Raw genomic sequence first — 15,799 nt, 5'->3', positions numbered from 1 at the left:
ATACTCTTTTGTGACTATTGTCACAAGATGTTCAAAGGACATTCAGTTTATGCGCACTCTCACTAAACACCGGTTTCCCCAGTCACGTAGTATATTAGATATACTCCGTCACACCATCCATTAGATATATTCAGTCACACTATACATTAGAAATACTCAGTCACACCATACGTTAGATATACTAAGTCACACTCTACACTAGATATACTAAGTCACACTGTAATTAGATATGCTCAATCACGCTATACATTAGATGTACTCAGTCACACTGTACATTAGATGTACTCAGTCACACCGTACATTAGATATACACTACGTATCACAGATTTGTCAACATCAGGTCAGGCAGTATGCAGTCGTTGTAAAGTAGTTATTTGTCATATATATATTTTCTAATGTAACGAACAGTTGACAATAAATCAAAGTTCTATGAAGTGTTACTGAATGTAAATACTTTGATTTTATCTGAGGTAAAATCACAAACATACACACGGCAGCGTCCATCTACACAAACTCCGTACGGGTGCCAGACGCCATCATCTTTAGTAAGTATGTTTCTGACAAACTGTCCTGAATCAGTCAGATGAAGTACAATGCATTCGCCATAGTTAGTAACCAGGATGTCACCTGTGCTGGTACTTGTGATACCACGTAGATTCATCAGTGTTGTTCTTCCTGGTGAATGGTAGGTGAACACAACGTCCCCTTCAGGTGTCAGGCAAAGGACACGCTTCGAACCGCCATCCGACACAAGGATGTTTCCTGTTCTTGTTGTACAAAGAAAGGAAGGAGAGTGAATGACATCATTTCCACTATTTGCACCGTTCATTGACTTTAGGACGTTTCCCGTCATGTCCAGAATATCCACACATCTGTCAGAACCTGCTGCCAGTGTTGATGGTATCAGAGACGTTATACCTCGGTACTCTGGTTGTGATGGTGGACAGCACTGTTACAACCTGTCTGGTATCCGGCACAGTGACAGCCACCTGGTTGTGTTTCAGTCTTGTTATACCCCACAGTGTACCTCTCACGCGGAGCTTGCTGTGACGTCGTTGTTTGTACATTGTGTAGAAGGACTTCACACTCTTGTTTTTGTAGTTTGTTACAACCACTGTGTGTATACCATTCACCAGCAACACCGTTACGTCTGTAGGATATACATTACTTTTGTCTCCTGCTGCCCTAACGTTAATGGTGTCCTGTAACACAGGAGCAGCCTTCAGGTCCAGCACCTTACCAGGGTCATGTGACACAGGTGTTGCCTCCAAGTTCACTATATCATCATACTGGACAGCTATGTCACCCAACTGTAGATCGTCCAGAGTTCTTCTCAGCCTGTCTGTGTTCTGTCTCAATGTGATCGTGGCTATTCTTCCCTTCTTCTTCATGTCTACATCTCCGACAGCATCCACTTTAACACCATGAACTTTGGTTTCTATTTCCTTCACACAACAGGTGTGACAGGTGACCCATTTACAACCTTTGTATAGGAATTTGATGCTCTCATCCTTGTGTTCATTACACATCACTTTACGTTTCCTGGAGATAATCACGTCCCCAGAAAGATCAAGTACGTCATGGTGACGAGTGGCTGGAAAACGTCTGTGTGCCCTGGCACATGCCTCACTCAGGGCATCATCGCATGTAGAACACCACACGGTCGCAGGAGTTGTCTCTTCTCCTTGACAGCATGTGCAATCTTTTGCATCTGCATGTGAAACAGAAAGGTGTATGAAAAGAAACTAAAATATTTAGATAAGTTCTTCTCAGCATATTTTGACATATATATCTAATGTGAATCATTATATGCAATGTGTTGATTTATTTCATGCTTAATTTGTCAGATATTTCAAACATGTTTGAAGAGTATATCTGTGTGACATTTACCACAGCCATGTGAGTGAGTGAGTTTAGTTTTACACCGCACTCAGCAATATTCCAGCTATATGGCGGTGGTTTGCAAATAATCGAGTCGGGACCAACCAATCCAGTGATCAACAGCATGATCACCGATCTGCGCAATTGGGAACCGATGACATGTCTCAAGCAAGTCAGTGAGTCTGACCACCGATCCCCTTAGTCGCCTGAATAGTTCGACCCTTAGACCTTGGTTCCATTAACCTACGGGGGTCAGAGATGGCAATCAGACCATCCAAAGTTATTGTGAATGTAAAATATGCAAACTGAAATAATTATAAGTATGAATTAATCATGTTTGGAAATTAATATATCAAAGGGCATCATACACAATTGAACTGAACTCCCTGGGGAGTATTCATGCAGTCTGTTAGACGAGTTATCAGCCTCGTACCCATTCCCAGCTGGGTGGAGTGGTTCCCCATTTTTTGTAGTCTCAGTATTTTGTCCAGTGATGCTTCACGTTACTATACCCAACACTTGATGTATGCGCGTGTTCGTGTGTAGAAGGACTTCACACTCTTGTTTTTGTAGTTTGTTACAACCACTGTGTGTATACCATTCACCAGCAACACCGTTACGTCTGTAGGGTATGCATCATTCTTGTCTCCTGCTACCCTAACGTTAATGGTGTCCTGTAACACAGGAGCAGCCTTCAGGCCCAGCAACTTACCAGGGTCATGTGATACAGGTGTTGCCTCCAAGTTCACTATATCATCATACTGGACAGCTATGTCACCCAACTGTAGATCGTCCAGAGTTCTTCTCAGCCTGTCTGTGTTCTGTCTCAATGTGATCGTGGCTATTCTTCCCTTCTTCTTCACGTCTACATCTCCGACAGCATCCACATCACCGGCCTCGCATCCCTGATACATCTCATACACGTCCATATCACACTCAGATTGTAGAGCCTGTTCTATCAGCTCAGTCTGTTGTCGATACATCTGTACTGACATTTCACCCGACTTTATGTCTGCTGTCAGTTGTTCAATGTGTTTTTCGGAAACTTCTTTCAGTTCGTGAAGGAGTTTATTTTCCATGAGAGGTATCTTCTCTCTCGATTCCTTACCAAAATACTTGATGTCATGTTCCATTTTTACATATCGATGTTTTTCAGAAACGACTTTAACTTTAACAGCTTCATCTGTCGCTTCCATTCCCATTTGCTTCTTCAAAATAGATTCCTTCTTCTTCAACAACTGGGACTTCATTGCTGGTTATTCCGACTCCGTGCGTCAGGGTGACGGGTAGATGGAAAACGTCTGTGTGCCCTGGTACATGCCTCACTCAGGGCGTCATCGCATGCAGAACACCACACATTCGCAGCAGTTGTCTCCCCTTCTCCCTGACAACATGTGCAATCGTTTGCATCTGTACATGAAACAGAAAGGTGGATGATAAAAAACTAAAATATTCATTTAAGTGCTTGTCGGCATGTCTTGACATATCTAATGTGAATCAGTATATCTAATGTGTTGATTTATTTCATGCTTAATTTGTTAAATATTTTTCATATTTTTTAAGTGTATATCTACATCACATCTGTATAAGTACAACAGGCACCTGAGTGAATATTTGGACTCTATAGACCTTGATGCCATTAACCTACAGGTTTCAGAAGTGGCAACCAGGCAGTGTCACTCCAACCAAAAGCTATTGTGAAGGTAAAATATACAAATTGAAACAATTATAAGTATACATTAATCATGTTTGAAATTCGACGTTAAAATGCACCATACACACTTGAGCAGTGGAACGTGTAACACATTTCAGTTTTTGTAACACAATTCCCATGTAACGCATTGTATTTACAAGGCTATGTTCTACTGAACAACAACCACTACCAACACCATGTGGCAAACCACACTGTAAAGCCATCGGCCATCTTATTGAATTTCGTTTATTACGTTTCAAGCTTTGTATAGTTTATATTGTCACCTCACTGCTAAGAAAAAGGTGCTTGATACAGCGAAATATCAAATTACAAAGTGCTGCCCGTGTATACCTTCACATCCGGGGCCAAAAGTGTCAAGGAGTCCCTGGATGAGAAAGCTCGGCTTGACGTCATCCGCCCACTCATCTATTGGTCTCTCAAGGGATGTCACTGTTGTCATCTTGCCGCAGAAAGGACACAGCAGGGACTTGGCACCGATGGCTTCCGGTTTGGTTTTGGTGTACTTGACGACACATTTCCGACAGAATGTGTGATAACAGAAAAGGGTACATGGATTGTCAAACACCTCTGTACATATGGTGCATGTCAGGAATGCATGGTGCAGTTTCTGAGACGTCGCCATCTGCAAACAGGAGATGCAGGTGTAAAGCAGGACAATATATAAACTATAGTAGGTGTTCACTTTAAACCTGTAATCACATCAGCGTACCGCGGTGGACACTGATAACTATATAGATGGAATGTGTTTTGGGGAAGGGAAAGTACTGGAAATTCAAAACTCAAGGTCATCTGCAATCTTTCTTCTTTCCTTGTCTTTAGAAATTGTAGTCAGTGATTGTATTTCAGGCACATTGTTAGAAAATCATTAGAAACTCAATTAGATTGAAAACAACTGGCAACGAGGAGCACAAAGACTATCATAGATAGGGAAAACTAGCTGAAAATTCGACAAACTGTTATGGACGACACAAAATAAAGATAGGATGGAGATCACCAACAACTGAAGATAGATCACCATAGTAGGGACTCCGCAATCAGTATCACGTATGACCACCCTGAACGTCAAAGACAACCTGGTCGTGTGTAGGCCTGTATATAAAATCCAAGTCAGATATACGTCAAAGATGGTCACGGAGTCTTTGGATGGGTGACCGTTTCTTTCAGCTAGTGGGATCTCAGTAATGTGATGATGTGATGAAAATGAACCAGACTGATTCTGTCATTGTGCAAACTTGATGCCCATGCAGTCACACTACTCCCACCCTTTACCTGGACGTTCAGTTTACGTTTGACGCAAAGCATTCATGGAGACGTCTACACAACCGAGTGACCCGACATCGTCGATCTACACCATGAAGGAACAATTATGACACCTGCACTGGCAACACTGACTCTGTGGCACCCGTACTGGGTAACGCTAAGAGTTCGCCAACCCCGTGTGAACCCGGGTCAACTAGGTCCATGGCACCCCATTGCTAATCGCAAGGAGCGACCGAATTGGGCAACCTGTTTGCCGTGGGTTGCGTCCCGTGTCGGTGGAAGACGGTAGTCTGGTGGTTGAGAGCTGTAGGAGACTGAACCATTTTGCTTCTTCTCTTCAATACACCACTTCGGCGGTTACTTGACCTAGCCGGGTGGTAGAACCTGCCCAGTTCTATCAATCACGCCAAGCTATGAGCTACAAATATGTAATGCTCAAAATTTATGAAACTGTTAATTTGATTTTTCATGCTTGGCCAAACTATTGTAATTTCAAATGCATCATTTAATGCATGTTATAACCTAGGGTCGTATCCCCAGACGGCTGTGGCATATGGGCCAATCTGGTGGAACAATTAATCCTTTATATTTTCTGCTGGAATATATCATCCGGGTATCCTTGGTGCTACAATCTGGAGATTCTCTTGTTTTTAGCATTGTCCTTGTGATACTCCGTGGTGGGTGGGGAGCTCGGATGACGAAACAATACCACTTAGTATGGAATACCAAACCCCAAACAAAAAAATGAAAGGTCCACTTGACAATGATTATGATGAACAGCGACCTTCGAAATCCGTTGATTATTGGACTCATTTCCTAATATTCTTGAGACTCTAGATCAAACTCCATTAAAGCTGAATCCGTTTGCTATATGAAAAGGCATCTACGGAACAACAGAAGAAACTAAAGGCGTGAAACGCTTGCGTTCAGGATCTCTGTTGCTTGAATGTAATAGAAAACAACAAGTAACCAATCTGCTGTCCACTGAAATGTTTGCTGGAGTTCCGGGTTACAGTCTCTGCACATAAAACTCTGGACACCAGTAAAGGTATTGTAAGAGATCGAGGCCGTCTATTTGCAGATGTGACTGAGTTTGACATTATATCGGAAATGAAGAATCAAGGAGTGATATATGTAAAAAAGATTTTAAAGCCGGAAAAATAATGAGGTTGTTCCAACTAACACGTATCTATTTTCGTTCTCTGAACCAAATGCGCCAAAATCAATCAGGGAAGATTAGTACAATGTTAACGTTGATTTGTACATCTCCGGACCTTTGTGGTGTTTTAAATGCCAAAACTTTGGACATGGTGTGAACACTTGCACATTGTCTGTTACATGTGCTCACTGCTGAGAATACACATGCAACAGAAGATTGTGAAGATAGCTCCAAAAGATATGCCAACTGTCATGGAAATCATTCAGCTTGTCCCATTTGGAAAAAAGCAGATGTAGGTCAACAGGATTAGATTTACCAATAACATTAGTTTTGAAGAAGCCAAAAAGTTAAAACAGTCAACTGATCCTACAGAAACATATGCCTCCATCACCAGAAAACCATCAGAAGGAAACCTAAATGAAAAGACTTCACCGGTAATTACGTTGTGACATGCCTGTCAAACAGACTTGACATAGATAAACACAGACGCTCCTGAACTTGTTGAAAATGGCTTTAAAGTTTCTGAGTCGAAAGCCAATTGTATACATTTTTGTAGAAAATACAAACCGCATAAAGACCCAGAATTGTTTTTAAATGGCACTCCCATCAAACTTGTTAAGGGGGCAAAGTTCTTGCATCTGATTTTGGACTCACATTTAACGTTTCTTCTCCATATCAAATCCCCCAAAACTAAATGCATGAAGGCGTTGGATTTATTACAAGTCGTTTCTAATTCAAAGTGAGGAGGGGATCAAGCTAACCTCATCCAGTTATATAGAACACTGGTCCGCTCAAAACTTGATTATGGCTCCATCGTATATGGTGGAGCCTGAAACAGCAACTTGGAAGTATTAGATTCTGTCCACCACCAAGGCTTGAAACTTTGTCTTGGATCCTTCAGAACTTCTATTGACAGTCTCTACGTTGAGGCAGATGAACCATCTCCTACCCAACGGCGTATAAAATCATCTTTACAATATATTACAAAGTTATATTCTAACGAGTCTAATCCTGTATTTCACTGTGTCTTTAATCCTCCTTGTAAAGATTTGTATAACAAGAAATCATCTCTTACTCCGCCATTCGGACTGAGCATTATGCCTTTCATTACTGCTGCCGGCATTGAGCTGGAAAGTATATCTCCTTGTCGTCTTCTTTCTTCTCCTCCTTGGCAATTGGTGGGGCCACAAGTTGACTTATCATTAACCACATTTAAAAAATCAGAAACAAATGACTTGCAATATAAACAAGAATATCATCAATTAATAAAACAAATATAACAATTACAAATCCTTATTTACAGACGGATCACAAAACGATGACGCAGTAGCTTGTGCCACCGTCATTGGAACCAGAACAATATCGTCTCGATTACCGGATAGTAGTTCCATTTTCACAGCTGATGTAAACGTCATATTAACGACTCTTAAATATATTCAAAGACACCCTAAACATAAACAACATATCATATTTTCAGACTCTCTTTTTTGTCTTCAGACTGTTAAAAATCTTTCTTGTATACATCCACTTTTAATAGAAAATATTGAAGTGTATAATGATCTTGTTACTGGTCAATATGACATCGTCTTTTGTTGTTTACCCAGCCATGTTGGTATTTCTGGGAATACAATGGCCGATCTTGCTGCCAAAGCAGCACTCAACGAATCTGTGACACCACTTATTCTTTATTCTGACTACAAAGCCAGCATTAGAGCTTACACTCGAGATCTGATGCAGAAGAAGTGGGACATTGGTATAAATAAACAACATGAAATAAAACCCTACATTGGTTATACCTACTTGGGTTGTGAGTCAAGATTTGAGGAGGTCATTTAGCAACGATGTCGTATTGGTCATACAAGATACACTCATGCATACCTGTTAAAACATGAGGATCCTCCGTTTTTATACCTTGTGATGAGAGAGTCACGGTCAAGTATATTTTGCTTGACTGTGTTGAATTCTCCATTATAAAGGATAAGTATTTTACTGTAGAATCCGTTATGGATCTTTTAACACAGTTAGTGCACATTTAATTATTGTTTTTTTTAAGGAAATTGATTTCATTGTTGAATTGTGAGTAATAAGTTCTGTATATTGATGTATTTTAATGATTGGTAGTTTCGATCAGTAACTAGAACTGTTAGTGGCTGTACCCTCAAAGGGGATTGAAGCATTGTAAAATTATTGTCATCCTGGGAGGGTTCGTAAGTCCCAAAACGTTCGATTTAAATTCAAGTCTACTAAGTTTTTAATCGTAGTATTCTTGTTGTTTTAATTTTGGCTAGCATTTCTTACACTTGCCAGCGGCAGAGGGGATGGTGTAAATCATACTAGGGTCCATGCAGGTAGCTAAGGTACTGTAAGTCCTCCCAGTGTGGTGATCTACCTTCGGTTGTTGATAGCCTGTTCTTATATTGTATTGTCTGCATAGTGATATTAGTCTGAAAAATTATTGTCCTCCTGAAAGGGTACGTAAGTCCCAAAACTTTCAAGTCAAAGTAAACTTACCAAGGTTTTTAAACGTAGTATTTTTGTTGTTTTAATTTTGGCTAGCTTTCCGTACACTCGCCTTCGGCTGAAGGGATGGTGTAAATCCAACTAGGGTCCATGCAGATAGCAAATGTAAAGTAAGTCCCCATGGTCCCTAGTGTGGTGATCTACATTCCGCTGTTGGCGATCTATAGCCTGTTACATTGTATTGTCCATATAATGATATTAGGATTAACTTTCCGAGCTAGTTTTAATGCTAATTGTGGCAATCTAGTTGTTTTACTGTCCTTTGTCGACAGGTTTTTATAATACACATATATTCCATTTCAGTGTTAAATGTTCCCGCCACGATATGTCTGAAATACAAAACCAAACTGAGAATCAGTATCTTTTTGCAGAGTTTAGATTTTGATTAAATACGTCTTATTTCTGTCGACTTGTCTCTCGTGAAAGCAGGTTTGTTATCAGCACAGTCGCGTTTGCCCGGTCAGGGTACGTGTGCTCAACATACGTGTATTGTCAATCAAATATCAGATGTCAATATCAGTTCTCATTTGCACACGGAAAGTAGACTGGTGTCAACTGTTTTGCCCCTGCAACAACATTGTCCATATAAATAATTAATGTCCAACAGGTGTTAATAGTAGGAATGACAGCCGTAACAATTTTCCATCTTGAGTCACCGTATCCTCATGACGCCTGACATTAGGGTGACATCTCCTTGTATCTGTACATAGTGAAAGGAGAAAAAGACATTTGAAGGATTTGAACTGATAAGACTGTTACCACCGTCTTATTTCACACCTGTTCAACTGATCACCGAGTAATGATGTCGGTATATCTGGTGATTGTCCGAAGTGTAGTGTAAGTGAAATCTGGCAAATATTACCCGCATGTCTACTCACCTTCTCGATTTTGTCCCATCCAGTCGGTGAAGAAGGAGATTAAACCCTCAGCTGTAATAAACGGCTACTGTTTACTTACCGAATATAACAACGCTATAGATACGACATACTGACTGACAGTGAGTCAGTCAGTATAGTTTCACGCCGAGTTTAGCAATATTCCAGCAAATTCACGACAGGGGGCTCCAGGAATCAAACCCGGGTCCATAGAGTGACAAGCGAACGCCTTATCCACCAGGCTACCACGCCTCCCTGCAAGCGTAGAACACGATAGAGTGCATGTACTTCTGTCATTGTTCTCCGTACCTGTCGAGAAGATACAAGGGGGTCATGGTTTACGTGTCAAGTATGCATAACGATAATGCATGTGTACTCCTGTGATTGATTATTATTTCACCGTCATTTCTGCCCATTATAGGACTTTGGAACCTATACTTTTAAAACATGTAAACGTTAAAAGGTTAAGATTTCATGATATGTTTATAGTTTTGTCGTTTGGCCCGTCTCTTCGTGAAGGCTTCCATATCACAACATTAGCTGTCCACACCGCATGTTTATTGTCGCGTACATGATGTAGTCGACTGCGAAAGTGGCTACTACTAATTCTCCAATAAATGCAGTGCCATTTGACATTATATGCGTCCATATTGTTTCAACACTGTATCGTAGGTAGTTACGACTGGCATAGCAATTGACTGGGGTAAGTGTGTCGGGGAATCAACACACCAACCTGAGAAGAGGGTAGTCTGTACCCTGTACATAACGAAAGTACACACGTCAACACAGCACTGGGAAGGGCACTCGCAGGAAACATAACACCATGACTGAATTACTGGACTATTACAACGGTATCACTTCACACCTTGTCCATCAATCACGGAGTAATGATGTCATTATACCTGGTCATTGTTAGAATTGAAGTAAACAAGAAATCTGACAAATATCACCAACACGCCCACTTACCTTCACGTCCTCGTTCCACACAGGTGATGCAGATGGAGACTGAACCACGTGACGAACAGCTACAGAGGTCAGAGATACCACTGAAATAACATGATAATGCACTCACACTTTTGTCACCTCTTTCATCCTGATTTTGGATCATACGCTCTGATTTCAACACTTTCTTTAAACTTCACACCTGAATTGTTCACGAAACCCATAGTACATAGTGCCGTGAACGGGAAAGGGAAGCCTTGTGGTTAAGGTCCAGCCCGTCTCGCCACAGGTCGGTTTCGAAGCCCCACATAGGTACAATGTGTGAAGCTCATCTCTGTTGTTTCCAGAGGTAATCCATCTGTGGTGTCTGATATTTGTGTCTGCGTCTTTATCCTGACGACCTACAGTGTGGAACGACTTCAAACCTAATTCGTTATCAGAGCATTTTAACTGACTCAGGTTCTAGACTGAATGAAACCCGACAGGCATGGTGCTGTGGTAACACATAACAGGAATCAGAAAAATCCTGCCATGTCTAAGGGACACAACTCTGTTCAGCAAATCTTGGTGCTTCACATGATTGGTCCACCCATAACCAACCAAAACTAATAAATAGTCTACAAGTGGGGAACGTTTTTGACTATTTAAGTGTAGGTTGGCAATATGAAATATTTTAATTGCGTAATGGCAACATTGACAGCAATTTCATGGTTTGCCTTGAACCACAAATTTGAACCAACAAACATCTGGATTCAATCGACTAAATACTCTTCAGAGGTATGTCCGTTAGCATAACAATGCTGATCATTGCAAGCTGAAGGCGGGATCTTATAACCATGATCTCTGTTGGTTGTTGGTTAAGCAGTTTCATGTCGTCTGCCTCGATGAGTTTCTGACGGGTTCGCTTCAAGCATGATTTGGGGTGACATGGCAAATTTGGAGTCTTTTGGGGATTGAAGATTACTTTTGTAGACCAGACTTTGATAATGAACCGTTATACTCACTTTGAATCGTTTTGAAATGTTACATAGATGATCAAGTTATCTGACATATTTTCTCTATTTTCTATGATTGTGAAAAATCTTTTTCCATGATATCTCCCTAACAATAATACTACCGTAATTTTCGCGGTTTTGACGTGTACTTTGGTCACAATAAAATCGTTACAAATATCCAAAGTAAAACATGTTCTTGACTTTTGATTATGTATAACACAATGGGATCATTGACAGTACATCTAGCATCTTTGTTCATCATGCTCATTGGTGTAAAAAACGTCATTCTTTATCAGTTCTTCATCAGTCCAACCACGCGTCAAATCCATTCACCAAGTATTTTTGCAAGATTATGCGTGAACTTTGGGGCATCTCTGCAGCTAACGAATTTGGATAGACAACTATCCCAGATCAGCACGGATCTAGAATTCTACCTCGTGCATCTGTTTGATATTAGCAATATCACAAGGACTTCCTACTCACAGCTGCTAAGGACTGAACGTTCATCTCACTTGTGAGTGGAGTTTACCTTATACCACGGTAAAGCTTCCATAAATATCTTTTGTTGTGTATTTCTTCTTATTGCAAAACCTTTGAGTTTGCCATACAAGGGACTTCCGTTGGGACATTGTAGCCTTTTCATGAACACAAAACAAGCTCAAAAGTAACCAAACTCCGATACCACAGACTGTGTCATGTGTCGCGTTCAAAATTGTTTGCGCTGCACGAGGCCAAATGAGTCGTCGGATTCATTTCAAGACATCTGTTGTTATGTATTTCTTCTTGCAAAAGCTTGTGTTCGCCATACTCGGGACTTCAGTTAGGAACACAAAAACAAGTACAAAGGTAACCAGACTAATAGGATATGGAGCATTTTTGTGACACACATCGCTTTTTGCACAACAGAGTTGTTGTGGGATTCTGTGTAAACAGTGACTGTGATAAAAAGCGAGTGAATCCGACATACTCAGGAAAGAACAGCAGTATGCAGTTTTGGCTATGGTGAACATAACACAACATACGTAATCGTTGTTTAATGGAAGCACGTTGATCTAATACACAGAAACAATTAATGACTGGGTAATAGTAACTTCACATCAGTGCATGTGTGTTTTGTTTATGTTTACCACTGCACTGTTCAATATTCCAGCTATATGGTGGCAGTCTGTAAATGATCAGTGACAACCCGTCTTACACATTTTGTAGGAATATAATGACATGCAAAAGTACACAGGTAAACAGAAATAGAATTGTTTGGGGCGTTTATTTCGCAATTTTGAACACAGATAAAATTTCACTGTCAAATCCTCTACAACTATCATTTTCCCAAATTTTGTTTCTAACTCTTTTTGTTAAATCATCCAAAATAGACACGTTTACCGGAGAAAATTCGAGACTATCATTCTGCAGACAGAGAGCACTTGCAACATCTGGAATGTAAACATTTTCTCCGTACATCGTAAACTGTCGCGTGCGACCGTGTGGTCGGCGTTTGCATTATTGTGTCACACTCTGCTTTTTGCACAAGATTCCATCATGCCAAAGGAGTCATTGTGAGATTCTGTGTAAACAGTGGCAGTAATGAAAAGGCGAGTGACTCCGACACACTCACGAAAGAGCTGCAGTGTGTGGTATTGGCTACTTAGTTGTGCTAGTTAGGCTAGTTGACATAAAAATGATATGGGGATTTCTTCATGCCTGTACTCTTGTTAAAAGTTAACTATTTTACGAGTTTATTGACAGGTTTGATTGCCATTTGCACAATCGTGTAAATGCATCTTCTCGGCTAAACAGTGTTGCAGATACTTGTAACCACCATTATTGATTGAGACATGGGTTTAAACATGATTCTAAATTTGTTGGAAATATGCAAATGTGTGTTATTGTTACCCGTAAAGCAGCAGTTGGTTGAACCTATGATGTTCACACGTGGGCGGAAACCTTCCAGTCAATATATCACGAAATGTATTGCAATATCTCTAAACATTATTGCTACATATCACAATATGAAAATCAGGGCACTATTCAACCCTAGAACATAGCACAGCATACTTAATCCTTATTTTTGGAAATTCGTTGATCTAATAGACAGAAACAGTTTATAAATGAGCAATAGTAACTTCATATCAAATGCTCGTATGTTGTGTCTATTTTTACCACCGCACTATTCCATATTCCTGATATATCGCGGTTGGGTTTTAATGACCAATGACAATCCGATTCCTTTTGTCGCCTCTCGCAATAAGCATGTTCAAGGCCAAGTCTAATCTATATGATCACAAGTGGAGACAGACATCAGTTTAAGTTACGGCTGAGGGAAATTTCACATAACCGCTCATACGCGGAGTTATTAACAGTGATCAGAATATCAGTCTACAAAAATGTAGAAATGGACTAATTTAGAAAATAGCTTAACAGCATTGTGAAGTGACCCTTTGTACACATGAAAATTTTCTTCATAGCTTAAGTTAAATGTGACTTCCACTAACACCAATACATATGTATTCGTCCATTTAGACCTGTTAAGACTGATATCTAACATATTGCCGATGTGACTTCAATCTGAACTCCCTACCCGTAGATTACATGTGATGATTTGTGAACGCTAGGTCACTCAATCTGAAGTCAGGAGGTCGCTGTAAATGTAGTTATTCGTAATATGAAGCTGTAATGTGCAGCTGCTAATTAGTCTATACTGTGGTACTGAAAGTGAATACTTTGATTTCACATGAGAGTGGCTTACAGATATAAACAAGGCTACCTCCATCCACGAAAACACTGAACGGGTAGGAGACATCATCATCTGACGTAAGTATGTTTCTGACAAACTTTCCTGACTCAGTCAGATGAACCACAGTATGTTGATAGTTATCAGTGACCAGGATGTCGCCCGTGCTGGTTCTTGTAATACCACGTGGGTCCATCAGTGTTGTTCTTCCTGGTGTAGGGTAGGTGAACACAACGTCCCCTTCAGCTGTCAGACACAGGACACGCTTCAAACCGCCATCCGACACAAGGATCTTTCCTGTTCTTGTTGTACAAAGAAAGGAAGGAGAATCTATGATTTCCTTTCCACAACTTACAGGGTGCATTGACTTTAGGACGTGTCCCATCTTGTCCAGAATATCCACGCATCCTCTAGCGCCTACTGATAGTGTTGATGGTGTCAGAGACGTTATACCCCAGTACTGTTTGCTGGTTGTGATGGTCGACAGCAGCACCAGGTCAGGGTTCACTTCAATGGTTACAATCTGTCTGGCATGCGGCACAGTGACAGCCACCTGGTTGTGTTTCAGCCTTGTTATACACCACGGTCTACCACTCAGTTTGAGTTTGCTGTGACGTCGTTGTTTGTTCCTGGTGTAGAAGGACTTCACACTCTTGTTGTTGGAGTCTGTTACAACCACTGTGTATTGGCCATTCACCTGAAACACCTTTACGTCTGTAGGGTATGCATCATTCTTGTCTCCTGCTGCCCGAACGTCAATGGATTCCTGCAAAACAGGAGCAGCCTTCAGGTTCAGCACCTTACCAGTGTCTTGCGACGCAGAGCTTGTCTCCAAGTTCACTGTACCATCATACTGGACAGCTATGTCACCCAACTGTAGATCGTCCAGAGTTCTTCCCAGCCTCTCTGTGTTCTGTCTCAAAGTGATCGTGGCTATTCTTCCCTTCTTCTTCATGTCTACATCTCCGACAGCATCCACTTTAACACCATGAACTTTGGTTTCTATTTCCTTCACACAACAGGTGTGACAGGTGACCCATTTGCAACCTTTGTATAGGAATTTGATGCTCTCATCCTTGTGTTCATTACACATCACTTTACGTTTCCTGGAGATAATCACGTCCCCAGAAAGATCAAGTACGTCATGGTGACGAGTGGCTGGAAAACGTCTGTGTGCCCTGGCACATGCCTCACTCAGGGCATCATCGCATGTAGAACACCACACGGTCGCAGGAGTTGTCTCTTCTCCTTGACAGCATGTGCAATCTTTTGCATCTGCATGTAAAACAGAAAGGTGTATGAAAAGAAACTAAAATATTTAGATAAGTTCTTCTCAGCATATTTTGACATATATATCTAATGTGAATCATTATATGCAATGTGTTGATTTATTTCATGCTTAATTTGTCAGATATTTCAAACATGTTTGAAGAGTATATCTGTGTGACATTTACCACAGCCATGTGAGTGAGTGAGTTTAGTTTTACACCGCACTCAGCAATATTCCAGCTATATGGCGGTGGTTTGCAAATAATCGAGTCTGGACCAACCAATCCAGTGATCAACAGCATGATCACCGATCTGCGCAATTGGGAACCGATGACATGTCTCAAGCAAGTCAGTGAGTCTGACCACCGATCCCCTTAGTCGCCTGAATAGTTCGACCCTTAGACCTTGGTTCCATTAACCTACGGGGGTCAGAGATGGCAATCAGACCATCCAAAG

At 40.9% G+C, this 15,799-nt stretch overlaps 1 protein-coding gene and 1 pseudogene across 1 annotated transcript in view; one reads left to right on the top strand and one right to left on the bottom strand.

Annotated features, from left to right (window-relative positions):
* The window catches only part of LOC137258832 (glycosylphosphatidylinositol anchor attachment 1 protein-like), a 155,634-nt gene that overhangs the window by 56,913 nt on the left and 82,922 nt on the right, over positions 1-15,799 (top strand). The window lies entirely within an intron of this gene.
* Positions 428-15,167, bottom strand: LOC137258767 (tripartite motif-containing protein 2-like; annotated as a pseudogene).

This window comes from Haliotis asinina, chromosome 12 (assembly GCF_037392515.1).
Source record: "Haliotis asinina isolate JCU_RB_2024 chromosome 12, JCU_Hal_asi_v2, whole genome shotgun sequence".
Classification (NCBI taxonomy): Eukaryota; Metazoa; Mollusca; class Gastropoda; order Lepetellida; family Haliotidae; genus Haliotis; species Haliotis asinina.
The sequence above is the reverse complement of the archived record's forward strand: the minus strand, read 5'-3'. Positions and strand labels throughout refer to the sequence as shown.